The sequence below is a fragment of the Mustela nigripes genome, chromosome 17 (genome assembly GCF_022355385.1).
Source record: "Mustela nigripes isolate SB6536 chromosome 17, MUSNIG.SB6536, whole genome shotgun sequence".
Lineage (NCBI taxonomy): Eukaryota > Metazoa > Chordata > Mammalia > Carnivora > Mustelidae > Mustela > Mustela nigripes.
In genome coordinates, this window is record NC_081573.1 from 20110552 (window position 1) to 20127355 (window position 16804).

The 16804-nt window shown below is 46.6% G+C and overlaps 1 long non-coding RNA gene across 1 annotated transcript in view; it reads left to right on the plus strand.

Moving 5' to 3' along the window:
• LOC132004853 (uncharacterized) overlaps positions 1-13270 on the plus strand; it is a 44148-nt gene extending 30878 nt beyond the window's left edge. Inside the window, exons 2-3 of the long non-coding RNA XR_009400665.1 lie at positions 1122-1273; positions 12101-13270. This is a non-coding gene — a long non-coding RNA (uncharacterized LOC132004853). The remainder of the gene's footprint in view (positions 1-1121; positions 1274-12100) is intronic.
• Positions 13271-16804: the final 3534 nt, after the last annotated feature.

A 16804-nucleotide genomic window follows, 5' to 3' on the forward strand; every position in this document is an offset into this window, starting at 1 on the left:
GTATTAGGGTTGGGAATGTTTGAGGGATGGCTGCAAGGCTAGTTGATTCAGAATTCCAAAGTGTCCATAGTCTGGGCAATCAGAGAGCCTATGGATTGAGTTCTCCCTGGCACCCACCTCCTTTTCTGCTTGTGGGCAAAGCCTGCTGTGCCTGAGAGCAGTCCACATCCTGCCTCCTGGGACAGGTTCCGTGCAGGTAATCAGGCCATCTTCAGATGCCCGGTCTGGGCATGAGCACTGTTGACACAGAGTCCCTCCAACCCCAGGTAGGGAAGGTGGGTTTTGACAGGCTGACCCTGCTGAGAAGCTGGGGTCGCTTCTCACTGCACAGGTCCCATCAGATCACGGAGACATCCAGGCCAGGACTCGGAGTGTACACATGGAGAAACTGAGGCCGAGAGAAGGTAGAGCCTTGCCCACTCTAGCCTCACAACCAAGGAATGGCATAGCCTTCCAGTCTGCTGGGGGCAGAAACCAGCAATACCAAGAACAAAGACTATATTAAAAAAAATATATAAAGTCAAAATATCCTATAGTTTTGAGAATTATTATGCCATTCATCATATGATCTTAGATCATTCTGTTTTTGCGGGTCAGGATTTGTGCTTTGAGGCAGGGAGTCAACTCTTGCTAGAGCAGAATTGGGCCCCCTCTGTGCCTTTCCCCACCAAAATTGAACCCGGCCACAGCTAGGAGGCAAACACAATAAAAAAAAAAGCTAAAACGTTGACCGTGGCATGTCTCCAGGTTTGGGGGATATTTCTGACAGCTTTGGCTGGTAGAACTCCCGCCAGCATCCAGGCAGGCGGAACTCACTGTGGACCGTTTGGTCTCGTCTCATCACACACTTGGGTGGGATTCTCGTCTCCTCATGTTGGATACGAGGCTCTGGGGTTCTTCCCAGGGCATCTCCTAAAGGCTGGGCTTGGAGGCACAGTCATGGTGAAGAGTGGGTGCAGATGCGGGGAGCTGGCCTTCCAGGAATATGCCAGTCGGGAAGGGACAGCAGAAGGACCCCTGAGCCACCCGATGAAGCCAGGACAGCTCCTCCAGTGCCTGGAGGCTCCTGAGTGGACCTGGCTCCTGCTGGCCTGACACCTCCCTCTCCTTACCTTCCCCAGGCACGGTGTCTGCTCTCAGGTGCCAGAGCAGGTGTCTGTCTACCGGGTTCTGTTTGTCAGATGAATCTCGATATGACAAGGCCCCTATCACCTGTATTGGTGTCTCTGAGGAAAGCTTCTGCCGATGCCTGCGATGCTGTTTTCCTACTGAGGTGAGACATGGGTGAGGCTGGAGGCTGGGCCAGGCTGCTGACATGGGGTGATAGTGGGACAGGAGGTCCAGCAACCCAGAAAGTTCAGGGTTCTGAATTTGCATTCCTTGTTGGCTTGGGGTAAGCTGCTGCTAATGGGAGGCCTGCTGCTATGACCTTGGGGGGCGAGGAGGGGGTACTCCCCAGATACGAGAAATCACAGCATTTTCAGTTCCAATCAGAGCCGCCCTTGGGCTTAGTCTAGTGTATGCTGAGCTGGGGTAGAGATTGGGTAACTCTGCAATTCCTTGTGCAGGCCAGGGAACCCCTGGGAGTGAAAGGGTATGTAATCAGAACTCATAAGTGCAAAGGGGTGTATTGCTAACTAAATGGGGAGTATCCCTGTCCAACTGGGACATAAGGTTGCCTGGGGACTAGGCAGCTTGGGCACAGCTCAGTTCTTAAATTTGTTCAGTTCTGCTGCCCAAGTGAGTCTTGGTGTCAGCGTGAGCATGGAGGGCCTGTGCAAACAGCCTGGGTCAGTAGGATGTGTATACGGGCTCTGACTGGACCAGCCCATGGCTTGTTCTGGGATGAACAGCTTGGGATCCTGTCTTCTGCTGTGTCCAGGGCAGTGGAATGGTGAGTCGGGAACGTGTGCTGGGTTCTTGATTTGCTTCCCTTTGAACAACTGCCTTAAGGGTGGGGTCTCTCTCTCATCCCTGTAGTGCATGAGCTGGGGAGTCAGGCACCCCTAGGTTTTTATCCTAGCTCTGCCATGTACTGTGACACAGATGAAGTTACTTATCTGAGCTTCTGTTTTCTCAGCCACTTAACGGGGATGCCAACGGACTTAGGAGGGCTCCAGGGGGCATGATGGCAGCTGTTGTATGTCTAGAAGGAGCTGCTCTATTTTGATACTCGAATAAAATATAACCTATTAGTATTTGTTTTGCTTTATATTTAATTTTAACAAAGTTTTGGGTAGTTGAAATATGCATGATGTATTATTCATGTAGGGTAATACATATATAATTAACCAAAATATGAATAAATTATATATGGATTGGAGTGCATGGCCAAACTTTTTACCAATCGGTTTGTGTGATCAGAAAAAGCTTGGGGGCCTGCTTTATGATTAGGATGGGACCACCCATCCAGATGAAAGTACCTAAAATTATAGGGAGACATTCGTGGGACATGACAAAGCTCATTCCTTCTTTCTTTCTTTTGTTCATTCATTCATTCATTCATTCAACAGATATTTATTGAGCACCTGCCACCTTTCTAAGCATTTGAGATGCATTAGTGAAGGAAATAAATTAGACAGTATATTGGAAAGTATAAATCCTGTTTCAGAGAAGCAGGGTTGGGGGAACTGGGAACTGAGGCATGTGGTGGAGTGCAGTTTAAAATCGGTGGTCAAGATGAGCCTTATTGGAAAGATGACATTTGAGCTAAGATAGAAGAAGGTGAAGTGTTTTTGTCCCTCCCACCCTAGAGCTGGCTCCTTTCTCAAGTCCTGTTTCAGTTCCCAGAACTTGATCTGCATTTTTCCCCCTAAAATCTCTTGAACTTTTGTCAGTCAGAGCAGACTTTTATCAGCATGTCAGTTCTATGAGACCACCAACATGTGCTAGGAGCACAAAAACAGACTTTAGTTAGCATGGAATCATTTTCTAGTTTAAAAAAAAAAAAACCAAAAACCTCCAACCAATCCGTGTTCTGGTTTTTTGTACATTGCATTCGGAGAGAGAGCAGGATGGTGAGTGTCATCAATATGATAGACTCTGGGTCCCGAGTTGGTGTCCACCCACGTGGTGGACCGGTGGCTTGCTCCCCGAGTGTGGAGAAGCATTTTGAGGAGTTCATGTCCCCCTTCCATACATTTTCCGCAGAGGTGACAGCTGTTGGGTGGTGTGGCCCTGAGAAGATTGGCTTTCACTTGATTGGCTGTCGTGGCCATGCCAGGTGTCTGGAGGGGCTGAGGCTCTGCACAGGTTTGCTCCCTGGACATTGAAGAGCTTGGGAAGTAATCCGGACAGCTGGTCTTTACGTTCTCATCTTCACACTTCTGAGTTCTGTCTGTGAAAGGGGTTCCGTCGACTTCCTGAGGTTATTGTGGACATCCACTATGATGGAAGCTTTATAAAATGGAAGTCATCACTGTAAGTCAGTGGTTTCTCTAGCCCCATCTATGCCCACGTCACTCTCTTGGCGGCTAGTCCTGACCATCCCCCTCGAACCACCTGGGCTACTACACTCGCTCCTTTATCCCCCACCAAAAAGATAGAAGCCACAGATCACAAATGACCTCATCTTCCTACCTCCAACCCAGTATAAAGTACGTGCTTAGGTACCCCCTGCCCCTGGCCTCTGTCTTCCTCCCCCTCCTCTTTCAACTTCTCAAGGAAGGACGTGGCTCGCTCACATTGACTTGGCTCTTTCCTTCCCCCTCCCAAGCACTCAGTCTTGCCTGGCTGTACCAGGTGAGTTTCTAACTGGCTGAATTAGCTCCTGTATTTTTGAAAGGCTTGTTCTTGCCCTCCTATCTTCCCTACTCAATTCTTTAGTTTTTATCCCCTTAAAAAAGGTAAAAGCTTGTGAAAGCTTACAAAGAATTGTGTACGCGCGAGCTATCTTCATATCTTTACTTCCCACTCTCTCTTTTTTTTTAACTCCTGAGAACTGGCTCTGTTCCTGCCCCTCCTGGTGGCCACTATGTTGCCACACTTGGAAACTGTCAGCTGGTCGCTTCTAGTTTCTCCCTCCCCCTCCAACCCCCTCCCTCCTCCTTATCTGAGCCCTGGATTCCCATCTCTAACTGCTTCCCTGGAAACCCCCTTCAGACCTCTCCATGTGGCATGTCCGATACTGAAACTCTCTCCTTCTTTTTAAAAGATTTTATTTATTAATTTGAGAGAGAAAGAGAGCGAGCGCGCCAGCATGAGCAGGGTAGAGGGGCAGAGGGAGAAGGAGAAGCAGACACCCCACTGAGCAGGGACCTCCCCCCACCCTGCCCCGCCCCGCTCCCAATTCTGGGCTCCATCTTAAGACCCTGGGAATCAGGACCTGAGCCAAAGGCAGACGCTTAACTCAATGGAGCCCCCAGGTGCCGCCCAATACTGAAACTCAATCTTTCTTCCCAAATCTTTCCCTCCAGTCTTTCCCACCTTAGAAATGACACCTGTATCTTTCCCAGGGCTCAGTTCCCAAACCTGGTTGTTACTTTGTTTTGTTTTGTTTTGTAATTAATTCATTGAGGTGTTATTCCCCTAGCATAAAATTAACCAGTCAGCAGCACTCTGTGTTTACCGTGTTGTGGAACCACCACCTCTCTAGCCCCCAAACATGGCCCTCCTCCAAAATAAAACCGCATACCTCCCTGTTCCCTCTCCCAGCCCCTAGCAACTACCAGTCTGACTTCATCTCTGTGGATTTACCCATCCCGGATATTTCATATAACTGGGATCACAACCTGTGAATGCTTGTCTCTGGCTTCTTTCACTGAGCCTAGTGTTTCGGGGTTTTTCTTTTTTGTAGCTGAATGATACTCCATGGAATGGATATGTCCCAGTGTGTCTATCCATTTGTCCGTTACCGGAGGACATTTGGGATGTTTTCACTTTCGGCTGTTGTGACCAGTGCTGCTAGGACCATGCATGGAACATGTCTCTTTCTGAGTTTTCAGTGCCTTTGAGTGTATACCAGGAAGTGAAATTGCTGAGTCGTGATTCTACCTTGAACTTTCTACAGAGGCTGTGTCGTTTCACGTCCCCACCAGTGACAGACAAGGGTACATGTCTTCACAGACCCTTGCTGTTAATTTTTTTCCATTAAAAAAAATTTTACGAGAGCCATCCTAGTGGGTATGAAGTGGTACCTCGTTATGGTTTTGATTTGCATTTCCCTAATAATGTTGAGCACCTTTTTGTGTGACTGCTGAGATCATTCTCAGATCTCCTTTGGAGACATGTGTCTGCAAGTCCTCTGCCGATTTTAAAATTGGGTTATTTGTCTTTTGGTGTTGAGTTATAAGGGTTCTTCATATATTCTGGATGCCAGCCCCGATCAGATAAATGATTTGCAAATCATATCACTGAAACAGTCACACGTTGTTATTCTTAACACCCCTTCCCTCCACCAGTGCTGCAGACTCACACTTTCCCAGCCTGCAGGGTTTCCTTTAAGACATATCTATCCTAGGGTGCCTGGGTGACTCAGTCGGTTAAGCGTTTGCCTCAGCTTAGGTCCTGGGATTGAGCCTTGCGTTGGGCTCTCGGCTCAGCAAGGAGTCTGCTTTCCCACCAGCCTTTCCCCCTGCTTGTCATCTTTCTCTCTCTCTCTCTCTCAAATAAATAAATAAAACCCTTTAAAAAAAAAAAGACATATCCAAATCCATCCATCTCTCTGCCTCTTCATCATGCATCTTATAACCCCCTCACCCCTTTATTTCTTACTTGGATAATGCTATTGTGTATAATTTGTCTCTTTGCCTCTACTCTTGTCCCTTTATAGCCTGTTCTCTACCCAAATAGCCATAATGATCTCTTCCTCCACCCCAGACTTTATTTAGAGCAGTGTTAGGTTTGCAGTAAGATCGAGAGAAAGATACAGAGATATCCCATATACTTTCTACCCCTACATATGCATGGCCTCTAGTATCGACATCACTCACCAGAATGATATACTTTTCACCAAAGATGAACTACCCTGATACCTTACAGTTACCTGAAGTCAATAGCTTACCTTGGATTCACTCTCTGTGTTGTATATTTTTTGGGCTTGGACACATGCATAATGACATGTACCCATCACTGTAGTATCATATAGAGTACTGGCACTGCCCTAAAACCCCCCCAACACCCTGCTTCCCCAACCCCTGGCAACCACTGATCTCCTTAGTGTTTTCATGCTTCCCCCCACAAATGTCATATAATTGAAATCACATAGTATATAGCCTTTTCAGATTAGCTTTCTTTCCCCCATTGAGTAAAATGATTTAAGCTTCCTTCATATCATGGCTTGATGGATCATTGTGTTTTAGCAGTGAATGATGCTTTGTCATATGCATGTAATATTCATACAGTTTGTCAATGGTTTATCCATTCACTTGCAGTAGGGCATCCTGCTTGCTTCCAAGCTTTGGTAATCACGAATAAAGCTGTTGTGAATATCAGTGTGCAGGTTTTTGGATGGACATAATATATTTTTTAAGATTTAAATTATTATTATTATTGTTATTATTATTATTATTTTTAGAGAGAAAGAGCATGAGTGAGCAGGGTGAGGGACAGAGGGGGAGAGAGAATCCTGAAGCAGATTCCCTGCTGAGTGGGGAGCCTAATGTAGGGCTCGATCCCAGGACCCTGAGATCTTGACCTGAGCTGAAATCAAGTTGTCCACTTAACTGACTGTCCATGTAACTGCTTGCCCCTCTCAACTCCACCCACTGGGGAGCCCGCCTCAGTGCTCCTGAGTGGACATGTTTTCCACTCCTTCGGGTAAATATCAAGAGGCATGAATGCAGGATCATGTGCTGAGATTATTTTTAGTTTTGCAAGAAACTACCCAGCTGTAGTACAAAGTGGCTATACCACTTTGTTAACTAGCTGTAAGTGAGAGTTCCTGATGCTCCACATCAGCATTTGGTGGTATCAAACATTCTGGATTTTGGCCCTCCTGATAGACACGCAGAGGTGTATCTTATCTTAATTTGCATTTGCCCAATGACATGTGACGTGGAGCAGTTTTTACACGCTTATTTGCCATCTGTATCTCTTTTTAAGCCTCTGAGCCATTAAAAAAAAATTATTTATTTATTTGACAGAGAGAACAGAAGCAAGGGGAGTGGATAAGGGAGGAGCAGGCTTCCTGCAGAGCAGGGAACCCGATGCGGGGCTCGATCCCAGGACCCCCCGGATCATGACCTGAGCCAAAGGCAGAGGCTTAATGCATGAGCCACCCAGGTGCCCATCTCTGAGCCATTTGAAAATCAGGTTGTTTTCTTCCTATTTAGTCCTTTGCATATTTTTGGATAGCAGTGTTTTATTAGGTGAGTCTTTTGCAAATATTTACCTGCAGCCTATGGCTTGTCCTCTCATTCTCTTGACAGTGTCTTTCCCAGAGCAGAGATTTTTAACTGTAACGAAGTCCAGCTTATTAGTAATTTCTTCAGCATTGTGCCTTTGGTATTTAAAGAGGCATCACCATCCCAAGGTCATGTATGTTTTCTCCTCCTAACGATTCTTTAAAAATCTAAGTCAGACTCTATCTCACATTTGCTTTAAACTCCCAGAGCCTTCCCGCTGCATGGAGAATAGGTTTAGAACTCCTTAATGTGTTCCTGCCTTCCTCTCCAGTCCACTGTCTAGGCTTTAGCCATGGTGCCCCTCCTTGGACGCCTCTCCAACACAAGGCTTTCTCCCCGCCCTAGAACTTTTGTTCACATGCACCCGACGAACCTCACCTTCCCTCTGGTCCTGGCTGACATGCCACGTCTTCCGAGTGATCTTCCCCACCCACCCATTTAGATTAGACCCCCCCCCCTTTCATACTTTATCTCAGAAACTGAGCGTAGCTTTCGTAGTTCCACAAAATCTTCCGATGCTACCGTGTGCCAGGTACTCTGTGCTCACTAGGGCTTTAAGGATTTATACGACAGGTAAATTTCCTGTGTCCGTGTCACTGGCAATCTAGCTTGAGAGACAGACAGTAAAAATAAGTGTGTAAGACCTTCATGTGCTGCTTGAAGGAAATAAACAGGATAAACAGTGTCAACTGTGGGAGGGAGGAAGGTGGGGTTTTTGTAGGCGTTGGGGTGAGCCCCCAGAGAGGTGACATTTGAGCTGAGAACATTTGAGCTGTGAACAACTAGCTGAACAAAGGCTAGAGGAAGGGCCTTCCAGAGAGAGGGAGGGACAGGGCTGCGATCCAAGGCAGCTGACCCTTCGGCTGTTGCCTGGCGAGTGAGGACAGAGAGGGTGGCTGCAGTGTGGAGTCAGCCCTGTGTTGTCTTGTGGACCATGTCTGGTTTTGGCACTGTGAGCCACAGGGGACACTCACCTGCTTCAGCCACCACTGTTCAGCCGCTACTGTGCACCCAGCTCCAAGCAAGTGTCTGGTCCCAGAGTAGAGCTGAATGAATGTTTTTGTTATTAATGAGATTAAGTAAGTCTCCATCCCCGCCCACCCTCCTTGTTTACATTATCTGTGTGCTTACTGAGGTTTTGCTTTGGGCCCACACCAAAGGGACACTTCAGCACAGCACTGGCTGAATTACAGCAAAGTTTGGTTTGGAACTGTCTGCGTTTCATCAATGAGTCATGGATGTGCCCCCTCTTCCCCAGGGATTGCTGGCTCTACAACAGAAACTTCACCCTTCAGTTTTCACTAGGCGTCCTCAGAATCTTCTAGAAGCTCATAACTTATTCCCACGAAAAGCCTGAATACTATTTCTGAATCGCAACAGCAAAGGCCCTTCTTTGTCTGAAAGCGGAATCCACCCCAGTTTTTCTGGCTACTGGCACCTGGGGTTGGGAAAAGCTCTGCAGGGCTTACATCTGTGTGCCCAAGGAGAAGGCTGTGTATTTTTTGTATGCAGCAGGATGTCTAGACGGGGCCATCTTTTCTGCATTGGATGTGGAATCTTTGTTAGGCACAGGGGACCCGGTAGAAGCTCGAATCCAAAACAGCTTCAGCAGAGGAGAACCTTGCCAGGGAAGTCTGTTTTATAATGAGATCTTTATGTCGGCAGGCTCTTTATTAACCCAGGGCCAACCCAGTTTTTTCCCACATGAAATTAATTTATTGGCTGGATTGCGCAGACGTCATTTGGCTCTCACTGCTGTTCATGAGTGCTGGCCTCTTTTGGAAGAGATGTATTATTTTTAAGAACCAGGGTCTTATGATTCTTCCATGGTGTTTTGCTCTATGGATTCCTTTGGCTTCCTTGAGGAGCTTGTGCTCCTTGGAGTGTGCCTGTGGGGTGTGTGTGTGTGTGTGTGGTGTACTTGCGTGTGTCTGTGTGAGCCCATGAGCTGGACGATGCCATGCAGGTATAAACTAGAACTCAAAAAAGGTGGGGGTCTGGGTACGGTGGGCAGGTGGGACATGAGGGGATGCTCGGAAATCACAGCTCAGCCGTCTGTGCGGTTATAACCATGCAGATTGGACAGAAGCTCAGTGTATAGTGAAGGTGGCGCACTTAGCCTGGACTGAATGCCAGCTCCGTCCCTCACTCTGTGTGTGACCCCATGCACATTACTTCTTCTCTCTGCCTTGATATTTCTCACTTGCAAAATGGGGGTAATAGAAGCATCTCAGAGTCACGGGTGGGTTGAACGAGTCAACAGTGCCTGGCCTGTTGTGGGCACCCCGGAAATATCAGCTCATGCAGTCCTTATGAACGCTCCTTAGTGTTTTTCCTGTGATGGGCTATTTATAGTATTTTGTGAGCAAGCCTCTCCCCACCTTCTTCTACCACTTGAGCCAAGTAGGCTTAGATAGTGGATATTTATTTATGTTCCATCTGGCTTCTGAACGAGCCATCACGTGATTCTGGGGGGTATGCCTTGCAAGTCTCCACCAGCATGTGCAGTGTGTGGCCTCCCATTCGACACCCCCACTTCCACCTCCCTTCCAGAACATCAGATAAGTGAAATCATACTGTAGGTAGCCCGCTGAATCGACGTCTTTCTCTTGGCATGGTGCATTTCAGATTCCCCTATGTTCTCATGTATCCCAGGACTTGGTTCTCCTTTTTAATACTGAGCTGTACTCCATCATATGGATGTTCTAGATCTCGTGTCTCCATTCACCAGTTGAAGGACATTTGGGTTGTTTCCAATTTTGGGGAGATGGTGCAATAAATTCACTATAAACATTTGGATTCAGGTTTTTATGGGAACATAAATTTCCATTTCTTTAGGATTATATTTTATAAGAAACTGCCTAACTGTTTCCCAAGGTGGCCATAGCATTTCGAACCAGCAGAGTGTGAGAATTCTAGTGGCTCTGCAACCTCATCAGCATTTAGTATTCTTACTCTTGTCCTCCCTTTTTTTTTGAGGGGGGGCGCATTTCAGCTAATCTGACAGGGGTGTAGTGATATCTCATTGTTTTAATTTGCTAATTTAATGATTTTAATTTGCTAATTTAATGATGCTGAATATCTTTTCCAGTGCTTATTCGTTATTTTTTAAATATTATTTTTAAAAAATATTATTTTTTAAAAATTTTATTTTTTAAAAATTATTTTTATTAACATATAATATAGTATTTGCCCCGGGGTTACAGGTCTGTGAATCATCAGGCTTACACATTTCACAGTTCTCACCATAGCACATACCCTCCCTTTTGTCCATCACCCAGCCACCCTATCCCTACCCCCCTCCCCAGCAACCCTCAGTTTGTTTGGTGAGATTAAGAGTCTCTTATGGTTTTTCTCCCTCCCGATCCCATCTTGTTTCATTTTTTACTTCCCTACCCCCCAAACCCCCAATGCTGCATCTCAAAATCCTCATATCAAGGGAGATCATATGATAATTCTTTCTCTAATTGACTTACTTAGCTCAGCATAATGCCCTCTAGTTCCATCCACGTCATTGCAAATGGCAAGATTTCATTTCTGTTGATGGCTGCATAGTATTCCATTGTATGTATATGTGTGTGTGTGTGTGTGTGTGTGTGTATATATATATATATATATATATATATATCACATCTTCTTTATCCATTCATCTGTTGATGGACATCTAGGTTCTTTCCACAGTTTGGCTATTGTGGACGTTGCTGCTATAAACATTTGGGTGCATGTGCCCCTTTGGATCACTACATTTGTATCTTTAGGGTAAATACCCAGTAGTGCAATTGCAGGGTCATAGAGTAGCTCTATTTTCCACTTTTTGAGGAACCTCCAAACTGTTTTCCAGAGTGGCTAGACCAGCTTGCATTCCCACCAACAGTGTAGGAGGGTTCCCCTTTCTCTGCATCCTCATCAAAATCTGTTGTTTCCTGACTTGTTAATTTTAGCCATTCTGAGTGGTGTGAGGTGGTATCTCATTGCGGTTTTGATTTGTATTTCCCTGATGCCAAGTGATTTGGAGCACTTTTTTATGTGTCTGTTTTTGGCCCATTTTTTTTTTATTAGATTGGTTGTTTTCTTATTATTGAGAGTTTGTAATCTGATTGGGGTTTGGATCCTTCATGGGATATGGGATCTGCAGATATTCTCTCCCCATTTGTGCCTTGTGTTTTTATGCTCTTAACAATGCCTTGTGCAGAGCAGGAGTTTTTAATTTTGCTGATGTCCAATTTATCAATATCTTGTTTCATGACCTGTGCTTCTGATGTCATTCCACCCGTTTTTAATTTATTTTAATTGTCTTCCAACTCTGGACAGCATTAGGGTGTGGCTTCCAGGCAGCTGCTGTGCGGGGCAGCCCTGCTTTCTGCTCCCTCCCCTCTGCGCCCTCACTGCGGTCACCAACCAGCACTTTTGTCCAGAGGAACTTAGGGCCACAAGGGTTGCCTCTCAGGAGCCCTGGTGAGAGGGGTTGTCAGAAAAGTCACTGAGGATGTCTCCTACAAACACTGGGTCCTTGCCAGGTCACCTGCCTACACCCCCACTTTCTCAAGATGTCTTCATTCCAGAAACTTCATTGCTTTTCCTGGCCCCAGTCTCAGTGGGAGCCAGTACAGTCCACCCCATGGATCTCCCTAACTTTGAATGTCAGGAAACAAGGTTGAGCCCCTTATCTCCCCAAAGGATTTGGAACTTAATGCAAATTTTCTAGGGAGTGGCAACCTTGACAAAATCTGCAAAAATCTATTTCTCCTTAACTGCAGGATACTGATTGTCCACCCATCTCCACATTGCCTGGACAAGAAGGTCGGCTCCAGATGCCTTGTGCTCTCTACTCTCAGAAATGGGGCTCCAAGTGTTCAGCTCAATGGACCTCTTACTGGACCCCTGCTCTGCCTGTGCTATGTTGTGCCAGCCCCAAGGAAAGATGGTCATTGGGCATCAGTGGGTTTTTTGTTTCCAGCTTTGCCGGAGTGGATCTGGAAGGCATCCATATATCAGTGCTCAGGGAACCAGAGAGTTCTGGAGCCCCAAGGCTGGGCTGTGAAGCATGTGTTTCCCATCTAAGGTAAAGTGGCCATTACCTCTGCTTCTGCCGCTGCTGTTGCAATAATGCTCAAATGTCCATGGGTCCCTCCAAGACTGCACGTGAGTCAGAACTCTGCAGCTCAGTCGTGACTTGTTTCAAGTGGTGGGAGGCAGAATTTGGGATTGTGCCCCTATCAGTGCCTACACAAAGAAATCTCCTTTGTGTGGTCTTGCCCATGCTGGGACTCCCTCACAGGATGCCTGGGGAGAGGGGTTTGCTTCAGACCTGGAGCATTCTTACCTTCCTCTGAGGCATTTCCCCCTGTTCCAGTCTCCAGAACAACACAGTGACTTGGAGGGGTTGGTGACCTTCAGCTGCACTAATTCCCTCCTTTGGGCATTGAAATTGATTTTCTTCCTTGTGGCATGTAAAGATTCAAAGCGTGCCCCTTGCTCCCTATCCCAGGAGGGTTCCTCCATCAGCAGCTGAGTCGGGGACCAGGCGTGTCCCGGCCACTCGTGTAGGGGGAGGCCTCCCGGAGCATCTGCCTCAGCTCCTGAGCTCTGTCTGTGTGTCTCTGGGTGTGCAAGCTGGCCACAGGTTCTGCCAGTTCAGAGTAGGCCGGGTTTGCAATGGCTCTCTTGCCAAACCAGATCTTAATAAAGGGGGCCAGTGGCCTTTTATGTTTCGCTGGTACCTTCTTGGAAATTCTCTATTTGTGGCAGCCTCCAGAGAACTCCCCATGGCCTCTCTACCCAGGGCTCCCCAGTGAGGTGAGGGAATAACTGGCAGGCACGTGGAGTTGTGCCCCTGGGGAATCGCTTGCTAGTCTCCATTCCCCACCAGCATCTGACTTAGGACGCCTCTCAGTGCCTGTCTTTGCCATCCCCAGCCCTCTGCACCCATCTTCTGGCCTGGCCTTGCCCATGGCCTGCTGCCCAGACCTGCCCAAGGCCCTACCCTGGTGCTGGGGGACAGGATGGAGTTAATTTAGAGGTGGCGAGTTTGTGTGGCATCTCGGTCCCTGTGCTTTTCCAGCAGATACAAAGAGGGCAGCCCCAACCATTCTTCCGCCCCCGTTTGTGCCCCTCCACACCTTTTCCCTTGCTGCTTATGGAGATATCTCTTCCCGCTCTGTCACGGACTTTCCAGAAGGCACCTGGGATCCTGGCACTCTCTTGCTTCAGACAGCTTCTTTTCTGGAGCATAAAGCCCAAACACCTTGATGTCCTTTGTCAGTGGGCCCTGGGTTAGGATAACTGTGTTAGGGTCATTTCTGTGTTCTCCAGACACACCGTCCACCTGATAGCTACCTCCTTCTGGTTCTTCTTCACTTACTCCTCCTGCTTTCAGCCTCTGGGGCCTGCGCTTGGTGGATCCCGCCCCTCTCCCCTTGCCTCTCCAGGTTGGTTCAGAGCTCAGCTCCATAGATATATCCTGCAGGCAGGAGGGACAGCACCACCCCACCCCCTGGGCTTTCCATGCTGGTGGTAGGACACAGACAATGGGAAGACAAATATTAAAGATCATATAAGACAGTGAGTCCTGCAGGGTGGAAACATGCAGACTGACAGGCGTCCAGCAAGGTGACATTTGAGCTGGGTGAGCCCAGTCCCTCAGTGATCTGGAGAGGGGGGGAGAAGAAGAGGTTCAGAGGCTCCAAGGGGAGCAGAGGCTTGCTGTTTCCCAAGCAGCCCAGGAACAAGGATGAGCCTGGTGCCTCAGGCACTCAGAAGGGATGAACGCCCTCTGTCTTCTCTTCACCAACATGATCTTCAGCAGCAAAGCAAATAATAGTAATGACCAGAAAAGACATGGAGACAGTGAAATATCTTTTATTGAACTTAGTATATATAATCATGCCAGAAAAAAAATTTACAGGACAAACAAGAAAAATGTGTCATAAATGAATCTTATTAAATTACATGAATGTGGAAAAACTTATTCCTACATTTTGGTCTGCTGACGTAGTAAACAACAACATGATAGTTTCTCATTTCGAGCCTTGACCCCTGCAGACGTGCCCATGGTTTTGCCAACGTTTTTCGTGTGTTCGTGTTCAATATTCACCACAGCTGGATTTGTCCGTCTTCATCCACAGACGGCTGAAGAACACCGCCTTATTAATTCTAATCTCAAAGAGTTTCCTCCACATGAAGCGATGGATATATGAACAGTTGGGAAACGTCTTAAACACAGGGATCATTTGGGCACAGAGTTATAAAAATTCCATTTCAAATGTCTCTTCTGGTAGAAAATCACTAAAATGTATCACCAGAAAATTCTTAACCGATTTCTGTTTTATTCAGTAGAAACTCAGAGGTTTTCTTCTTTTACGAAAATCAGAGCGATGGTTGAATGACAGTGAACAGGACGTGACTTGCTTTTGATCAAGTGATCGGTTCTTGGTGTGGAAGGATCAAGACTTCTGGCATTTTCACAGCAGTGGCTTTTCGTCATTTCTCCTGGCATTCTTCTGTAAATTTGCTTCTTTTTCTATTTAATTGTCCATTTCCTTGCCTTTGTTTGCTGCGGTTAATGGCCTTCTCCACCATCTCTGGGCATAGATCTCAAGGAACAGCTTTAATGCTCAATGTTTCTCTGCACGTAGTCCAAGACAGGTTTGGGCCGGTGGCAAATATTTTCCTGACCGATTAACCTCATTTATAAATTCGCATGAGGATAAAACTCCTAAATCGTACCACAGCTGTAAGATGTTATTTTCTCAGTTCTCTTTCAGTTTTCAAACAAATGATCAACAATGGGAAATAATGAATTTCACTCTTAAAGACACTATTCAATTTCCATAAATCATGCATGAACTGAAATTTGCACTTATAAAACAAAAGGGTCATACCATTCACATGTTTTAAATTTGAAAAACATGAACTTCCCAGTGATCATGTAGGAAGACACTTAAGTTCTTTTTCTTTGTCGCTGCAATCAAGGGGCTATCTCGGTTTATTTAGAAGCTCCTGTTTAAGTGCAGATGTGTGTGTGCGTGTGTGTGTGTGTGTGTGTGTGTGTGTGTGTGTCTCCACAGGGCTTAGAGACAGAATCTATGCCCAAAGTGAACCTGCACAACTCTGGACACGACAAACTTACTCTTAAAACACAAGCAATAGGGGCACCTGGGTGGCTCGTTGGGTTAAAGCCTCTGCCTTCGGCTCAGGTCATGATCTCAGGGTCCTTGGATCCAGCCCCATTGGGCTCTCTGCTCAGCAGGGAGCCTGCTTCCTCCTCTTCCTCTCTCTGCCTGCCTCTCTGCCTACTTGTGATCTCTCTCTCTCTGTCAAATAAATAAATAAAATCTTAAAAACAAAACAAAACACAAACATATAATCGAGTCCATGTGTCTCAGGGACCTCTATATGACCGGGAGTTACTGGAATTAGCCTCCGCGTAGAACTCAGTGTGTATTAAAATGTTAAAATGTTAAGTATGTATTAGTTTGCAGTTTGCATATATATACTTTTTTTTAAAAGGTTTTATTTATTTATTTGTCAGGAAGAGAGAGAATAAGTAGAGGAAGGAGCAGGCAGGGAGAGAAGCAGTCTCTTCATTGAGCCAGGAGCCTGATGCGGGACTCGATCCCAGAACCCCAGGAGCAGGACCTGAGCTGAAGGCCGATGCTTAATCGACTGAGTCCCCCAGGTGCCCCCCTTCTACATATATTCTTAAAGCTCAAAGTAATGGAAGTAAGCGTTTGGACCAAGGCCAACGAAAGATTTTTGGGGGAAAGTATTTTATCACTGACACCATTCAGAATTGCTGGCACATGGTGAGAAAACCCTCCCCCACAATGCAACCTCGGCGGCTGGTTTTCCGTTGGCGGGATGGCTGGTGTGTTCGGAGAGCAGGTGAATGAGGGGATGGTAGTGAGAAACGAGACCAAAGGCGCTGGCAAGAGCCAAAAACTGAGAGGGTCTTGTAGGTCATGGCGATGGTGTGTGGCTTTTATCTCAAGTACCATGCATTCTTATCGTGTCAGCTAGACGCCATCCCCTCCCCACCATGGAACATGAATAAGTCATCAGGAATTTACAGAATCGTGGGATGTCCTTCCTAAGGGCATGCAACATATTTCATGTATCTTTGTAAACCTGGGATTTTTCTCGTTGCTTAGGAGAGATTGAATGTATGAAAATAGCCAGGCCATATATAAACATTGAACTCTGACCCAAAGTCTGCAGTGTCCGCCTCAGCAAACTAATGTGTTATCTGTAGCAACCAGTCCAGGAAGCCAAACGATAACCCCAACAACATTTGGCCTCAGGTGCTTAGGATTTGATGAATTACTGACTGACAGCCTACCAAAGTTCCGCCCTGCTTCTCATTTAGGACTGTATTGGAGAAAGCCACACTTGTACCCATAACCCATCACTCAGAATGTCCCCCTTCTAGCTAGCCCACCTCCAGCTTCTCCATGCCACCAGGC